This window comes from Nerophis ophidion, linkage group LG09 (genome assembly GCF_033978795.1).
Source record: "Nerophis ophidion isolate RoL-2023_Sa linkage group LG09, RoL_Noph_v1.0, whole genome shotgun sequence".
Lineage (NCBI taxonomy): Eukaryota > Metazoa > Chordata > Actinopteri > Syngnathiformes > Syngnathidae > Nerophis > Nerophis ophidion.
In genome coordinates this window covers 61510731-61518808 of record NC_084619.1, presented here as the reverse complement: position 1 = coordinate 61518808, position 8078 = coordinate 61510731, and the positions used below count along the sequence as shown (strand labels likewise).

Below are 8078 nucleotides of genomic sequence, written 5' to 3'. Positions count from 1 at the left end.
TCCACCAAGTCACCTGCACACAAACGCGTGTGTCACACGTTACTTCAGGGCAAAACTCGTGTTAAATGTATTTCCAAGGCCCTTCAAGACATCCTTGCTATTGATCACATGTGTCCCCAAATGACATTCAGAGGACAGGAGTGTCCACAAAAGGGCCGCATACTAAAAAGTCAAAGTATTTTGTTAAAAAAAAAAAAAAAGTTAAGATATTGACTGTGTATATATATTTAAATACAAATTTGTCGTCTGTTACAGGTGACCAAGTATGTTATTTATATAGTCAGAACATTTCAGCTTTTTCTCATTACATTCCAATTTTTTTCCTACATTTTAACCGTTTCACCCCTGTAGGAATAGAATATCTGTACAATTACAATTGTGTAACTGCATAACCTACTGTTTCAAATGTTCTGTATTCATGTTCAGTTCCAAAATTAACAGTTATTGTTATAAATGTGCTAATTGTTCACAAGTTATTATATATGTATTTTTATCCCATTTCGTGAGCTTCTAATATTTTAGATCAGGGGTGTCTAAGCTTTTTCCACCAAGGGCCGCATAATGAAAAGTAAGTATGTGGGCCAATTTAATATATATTTTTGTAAGTGCTAAAAACATATGTAGATTTAAAGACTACACTTGGGTCATCGTTTTTTTTTTATGGGTGAGTTTTAAAAATGTCATTGTATTTATTTTTTTTACATTGTGTTGCGTCGGATCAGTTCTTCCTCCCATGGAATCTAAGTTACTGGTCAATCCCAAATTCTTTTGATGACATATATGCTGAGTAAGAAGGACCATCGAGACAGAATTGGAATATTTTCAAGTTTTACTAAAGCTTAGGTCAACTTAACCAATACATTCATATCGGCTTCTCTAGTTGATCCGGCATTCCAAGGGAAAAACACACTCTTTTCACACAAAAGAAAGCCCTCCTCTGCCTCCTCCTCTCAACACCATAAGATGAGAGACGTAGGGGTTTGCTTCACATTCCGATGGTTTATGACACTAACCTGGGATCTGAAGACAAAGAGAGACTGGTAGAATACACAAAGGAAAAGTACTAGCTACTCTAAACATGGCTATGTAAAAAGGAAGAACTCTTAAACATATCAGCATCCTTCAACAATTGTTACGGTTTTCCCCATGAAAAACATAGCATAATAATAATAATAATGTGTAACTGCATAACTTAGTGTGTCAAATTCTGCCTGCACACAAGTAATAATACATTTAACAGTGTTTATTGTTGGAATTTATGCAAGTAATTCATAAGTTAGTATTTTTATTTATATTTAATTCAATAACTAAACTTTGTATTTTATTTCGAGAGCTAATATTGTTGATCTGGGTGCGTAATTTTTTTTTCTATCAAGGAAGTCAAAGTATGCATAGGCCCTTTTTAAAAAAAAAAAGTTAGACATTACATATATATATAATGTCTAATATATATATATATATATATATATATATATATATATATATATACATACATATACATATACATATATACACACACACACGCCATGTCTGTTATAGGTGACTAAGTATATTATTTATAGTTAGGACATTTCCGCTTTTTCCTCATTACATTGCAAATTTTTTTGCTCTTTTTTTCCTACATTTTTACTGTTTTCCCCCTGTGGGAATAACATGAATGAAATTACAATTTTGTACCTGCATAACCTCGTGTGTAGAATATTCAGTTTTCATGTTCAGTTACACAATTAACATTTTTTATTATTGTAATTTCTCTACTTATTGATAAGTTAGTATTTTTATTTAATCAAGCAACTAAACTTTGCATTTTTACTTTATTTCGAGAACTAATTTTTTACATCTGATTTTTATTCCCACCAAGGGCCGCATACTGAAAAGTCAAAGTATGGAGGGGCCATTTAAATAAAAAAAAAAAAAGGCTAAAAACATGGCGATTTAAAGACAAAACTTTGTGTCGTAGGTGACTAAAAGTTATTAGTAAGAGAATTTGCTTTTTTCCCCATTACATTCTTGCTTTCCCCCGTAAGAATAGAATATTAATAACATTTTATATGTGTAACTGCATAACCTAGTGTGCCAAATATTCTTGTTCAGTTAACAAAATTAACAGTTATTTATCCAATTATTCACAAGTTAGTATTTTTTATATTTATTTATCCAAACTATTTTATTTCAAGAGCGTAAAATATTTTAGATCGGGGTGTCTAAACTTTTTCCTCAAAGGGCCACATACTAAAAAGTCAAGGTACACAGGGGCCATTTTAATATTTTTAAGAAAAATGCTAACAGATATAGATTTAAAAGGAAAACTTTGTTATAGGTGAATAAGTGTATTATTAGTTTGAAAATGTCACCTTTTTAAGATTGCAACTGCATAACCTAGTGTCAAAAATTCTGCCTGCACAAAAGTATTAACATTCACTTGCAGATTTGAAAGTTTTTATTATAGTTTTAATGTAGCCAAGTAATTCATAAGTCAGTATTTCTAAATGTTCTAATTAAATTTCAGCTACAATCGGGCGGATTGTAGCTGAGATAGGCGCCAGCGCCCCCCGCGACCCCGAAAGGGAATAAGCGGTAGAAAATGGATGGATGGATGGATGGATCAAATTAAATTTAGCTTTTTTATTAATTTTATTTCGAGAGCTAATATTCTAGACCAGGGGTGTCTGATTTTTATTATTTTTTTTCCCACCAGGGACCACATATTGAAAAGTCAAAATATGCAGGGGCCATTTTGCTATTAAAAAAATGCTAAAAACAGATCACGTATAATTTAAAGACAACTTTGTTATAGGCGATAAAGTGAATCATTAGTTTTTAAATTTTCAGCTTGTTTGCCCTTTTTTTCCCCCCTACATTTTTACAGTTTTTCCAGCAAAATCCTGCGGGGCAACAAAACGTTGTCTACGGGCCGCAAATGGCACACATCTTAGTGCTTGCATATGAAATGTGCAATACAGGCAGTCTTAAAACCTGTTTACCTGTTTGCCTGTTTGTGATATCATTTGCAATACAACCAGTCCTCCAGCATGTTTACTTGTGTGTGTGATGTAAGCAGTCCTGCAGCGTGTTTACTTGTACGTGATATAAGCAGTCCTGCTGCGTGTTTACTTGGGCAGAGCTGGACAGCCAGTTAACATCTTAATGTCCTCCAATAAGCACACATTCTTCTATTTTACTATAGTCATTTATTTAAAAAAAATAAACATGTTAGGAGGTAGCAGCTACACAACAGCCAAGCACACAAGCGTATTAAGTGTCCTCAATCGAACAATATTGCACATTTGTCAATATACAAAAAGTATTAAATCATAGTTGTATATTAGATACAAGGTCTAAGAAGAATATTAGAAGGTATCCAGTAACAAATGTGTCCGCATCACTCAACGTACTGCGTCAGAGCTGTGACGTTCGTGAACGAATTGAGTCTTTTGAAAGTGTCTTTTGCGCACTAATTATCAGTTGTGAGTCTATTTTTTTTTTATGCGTCGGCCCTGCACATGCGTGCCACACGACTGACTGGCAACTAGACTAGAAAATTAGTCAAAGTTCAGGTTAACTTAGCAGCGTTTGGATTAACTTTTTTTGTAAAAAGAAAAAAGTATGTTTTACATATAAAAATACAGATATATATATATTTCGAAACTAACATTTTTTTTAATTGTATTATTTTTTTCTTTCATATGGATTCACTTTTCGGAGTCATTCTTCTAAACCAGGGGTAGGGAACCTATGGCTCTAGAGTCAGATGTGGCTCTTTTGATGACTGCATCTGGCTCTCAGATAAATCTTAGCTGACATTGCTTAACGCGATAATTATGAATAATTTCGCTGGTAATCACAGTACTAAAAATAATGTGCACAATACAAAACATTTTCATGCATTTAAATCCATCCATCCGTTTTCTACCGCACCTGTTCAAGAAGTCGCATTAATGGTAAGAAGTATTGTATGTCACGATGGGGGGGGGTCGCAGCTTGCTGCAGGGTCGTTCCCCCAGGAAGGCAGACGGACATGATCAACAGACATGACATTTTATTTATTATTGGTTAGCTTCAGAATAACAATATTATCAAAAAGAATAAGAGACTTATTATACTCTAAAAATGTTGGTCTTACTTAAAAATGCACGCATTTAGTTGTATTCAGTGTTAAAAAATATGATATGGCTCTCACGGAAATATGTTTTGAAATAATTGGCTTTCATGACTCTCTCAGCCAAAAAACTTCCCGACCCCTGTTCTAAAGGGTAGTAATTAAGGCATACACGAAGCAGGTATGTTGCTTAACTTTACTCACATTTTTATTAAGTCATGATTTTAGTGTAATTTTATTCATACTTTTTATATCTTTTAATGCATTTTAGTTTTACTTTGTGTATTTAAAAAAAATTTTTTATTTAATGCTACACTTTTTTTCAAACTAATGTCAAAGCATAGAAATATGCCACCTCCTTATGGAATATTTACAAATAAAACAAAAACACAATTATAGCCAATATTTGAGTAATTCCCACCAGTAATATTTCTGGTAATTAATACAGTTTATTATGTTAATTAAATACTGATCTAAATATTATCAAATAATTGATTTCCCAGCAGGCACAAGACATTGATACAACATTGATTATACTTACATGTCCTTTAAAACAAACATACTTCTAAACAACGTTGCAAAAACGCACTTGTAACTTGAGACAACGTTGATTGTCTTAAGTTGGATCCGCAAATAATCAAATAATCGTCTCAACCTGACATTGATTAAACGCCGTTAACAATCATGTTGTTTTAACATATTTATGTTGTAGAATATTCGTTGAAAAATGACCAAAACTCAATGGTCAAATCAACGTCAGAACCCGACGTTTGTCAAAAAGCATGTTGTTCCAACGTTAAGTTTGGAGTTACTCAACAAGTTGTCAACGTTGTTTCAATGTCTTGTGATTCTCTAAGAAAACAAAAACTATACAGTAATAACGAGAGTCTTTTGAAAGGATTTTTGAAAGGAATGGCTCCCTTCAAAGAGCCGTAGAGCCAACCTGCATCACGAGTTTAACCTCATGAATTATTGTGCCTCCGAGGTGTTTTCCAACTAACCACACCACTTCAACTTAGAGACAGCATAAGTCCATTCCAGAAATAGGTTAGCGTTTTTCATACCTACACTTTTATCGTTCTTTGGGTCATATCACTCGGTCAAGGCCTTTTTCAACATTAAACACTACAACATATTAACAATGTATGATTCCTGCTGATCAATATCAGCCAATACTTAAGACTCCAATGTCATAGCGAAAGTGGAAAGGTTGTATTGCTTCCACACATTCGCTCTCTAACGTTACACTGTTTAGCGACACATTCAGTGGTGTTATCCGTAATGTTACACGATCAAAGTCCGTAGAGTTCCACCCTAACCGGGAAAGTTCACTAATAGTGACTAAATGGAGGAAGGAAATAAACCAATGTGAGGAAAAATAATACTTTTTTTTACTCACCGGCCTTGTCTCCGAGAAATGATGCCATTTTATCCATCTTGAGCGTCTTTGTGTGTGTGCTTGTTTGCGTTCCGACAGGTGAGGTTCTTTATCCACAGCTCACAGACCAGAGAGTGGGCGTGTCTATCTCGTCAGGGTCAACCTGTTCCACCTGCTGGGACGGCTGGTGAGTCACCCTAGAAACTCACAACAACATCAACATACACGCCCTTCTCAAGTGTGTCCTTTTAAGCAGAGATGTTGAGAGATTTGAGTTCTTGCGACTCTGCGGCTTCATTCTCATTAAAATGAGAATGAAGCTAGTATCTTGGTTTGTTTTTTTAGGTAGCAGGTGTGGCTAGTTTATCAGCATGATTGACAGGGTGTGTTTGTTTACCAGCAAAGTGTCTTTAAGAGACCGTCCCAGAAAAAATACAAATTGGCATATCACACACATGACCAAGGTAGTATTGGAACCATTTTATTTCAGATGATGGTCTAATGATACATTCTCAGTTGAGTGCTCGACAGCATTTTCTGTCAACAGAAGCCAATTAAGGAAAAACAGGGTCAAAAGTCGAATTAGGCACTTGTTTTCAGCCGGAAGCTTTAGGATGTGAAGCTTCAGTTGACTGAGGAGGAAGCCTGCCGAGTTTACTTAAAAAAATTCCCAACGACGTTCCCAATCCCTGTGCAAAAGGAAGACAAGAAGTTGACGTGCGTTGACTGATTCTACAGAGCCCTGAATGACTCAATGTCTCGTCAGAGTTGAGGACTCACCTCCTCCGCTTTCTTCCTTTCCGCCGCCGATGAGCGACATGACGTTTCCAAGTCCCCCCTTGTCATCGCTATTGCCTCCAACTAGAGATCCCAGGTCCAGTCCGTTATTGTCATTTTGGTCCTGCTCTCCTTGTTCTCCGCCCCCTCCTCCCATCACCTTTTTCACAGCATCTTCCACTAAGTCTTCTGCAAAACAAATTTCAGTCACTTAAACTTGCCTGGAGCACATTTGCCAGACGATAATGCACTGATGGTGCTCGGGAGGGGGGGGGGTGAGGAAGCAGCAAGTTGACAAAAGTAAAAATGTTTACTAACCTACTTTGTCTCCGGCTAATTTGCCAATAGTCTCCGCACCCAGTGTGCTTTTAAGAAGGTCCATGTTTGATGACATACAACACGGGGAAGGGTGCTCTTATAGTGTCAGCTCTCTACATAACAGCAGGTGACGCCCTGCTGAGGAATCAGGTGGGGCAGTAGCGAGCCACAACCCAACCGGTGGTACAGGTTGGAAAAGTGAACACGTTCTCATGTTCTCCATGCACGCTCACATGTTTGAAGGATCAAACAGATGGCGACACCTAAAAGCATCGGCAATGTCGGTCAAGGTGGATAAGATGGATGTGAAATACAGCTCGATCAGACATTTATTTTCCGTCCCCAAATACGAAACAAGACATTGTACCTAGAGATGTCCGATAATGGCTCTTTTGCCGTTATTCCGATATTGTCCAATTCTTAATTACCTATTCCGATATCAACCGATACCGATATATACAGTCGTGGAATTAACATATCATTATGCCTAAATTTGTTGTGATGCATTAAACAATGCAACTTTACCATTTAAACAAGTTGAAAAACATATTCGGGTGTTCGCATTTAGTGGTCAATTGTACGGAATATGTACTGTACTGTACTGTGCAATCTACTAATACAAGTTTCAATCAATCAATCAAAGACAAGGTTTTCCAAAATAAGAGAACAACTTCAACTCCAGTTATGGAAAAAAGTGCCAACATGGCAATGCCATATTTATTATTGAAGTCACAAAGTGCAATATTTTTTTTTTAACGTGCCTCAAAACGGTACCTTGGAATTGGGGACATGCGCTCCCTGAGATAATCCTTATACATACTACAACTATGTGAAATACTATACTTTGACTTTCATAAAGTGCATTATTTTATTTTTTTTAAACATTCCTCAAAAGAACAGCTACAAAAACAATGAACACACACAGCTTCAGTCCGGAGCAGACCTGGGCAAATTAAGACCCGGGGGCAACATGCGGCCCGTTCAGCTTTTCAATCTGGCCCACCGGACATTCCCAAATATTCTTTTTAGATCTTTAAGATGGAAAATGTATCTGCCATTATGATGTGCAGTGATGTTTTCTAATGACCGTAAGTCTTCAACTATACAAAGTATTTCAATGGTTGGAATCTGCACTTTTGGATAATATACTAGTTACCATGGTAATCTAATTAGTTACTATGGTAATCTACGTTACAGCAGCTCAGACGAGGCAACAAGCAGTGTGGGTGGGAAGCGTTTCCACAGACGCAGAAGGAGATTTTCACAACAAAGTTCTAAAGCTTAGTGATATATCAGATATATCAGATTGTAGGTGGGTTTATTTTTTACCCTTCGTGTTCATATTTCACTGTTTGTTGCATTTTTGTTGCGTTTCACTTGATTGTAAAATATGTCGATCGAAAGAGGGTGTGACATTCATATTTTGTCAATATTCAGTGTTTTATCAGTCATGGAAAAATTTGGAATTCAATTGCGTTTTTTTGAGGCCGTCTGTCGTAACGTTTT

General features: G+C 36.1%; 1 long non-coding RNA gene across 1 annotated transcript in view; it reads left to right on the top strand.

Moving 5' to 3' along the window:
* Positions 1 to 3697: 3697 nt before the first annotated feature.
* LOC133559569 (uncharacterized) overlaps positions 3698 to 8078 on the top strand; it is a 23674-nt gene continuing 19293 nt past the window's right edge. The window contains exon 1 of the long non-coding RNA XR_009808202.1: positions 3698 to 5664. This is a non-coding gene — a long non-coding RNA (uncharacterized LOC133559569). The remainder of the gene's footprint in view (positions 5665 to 8078) is intronic.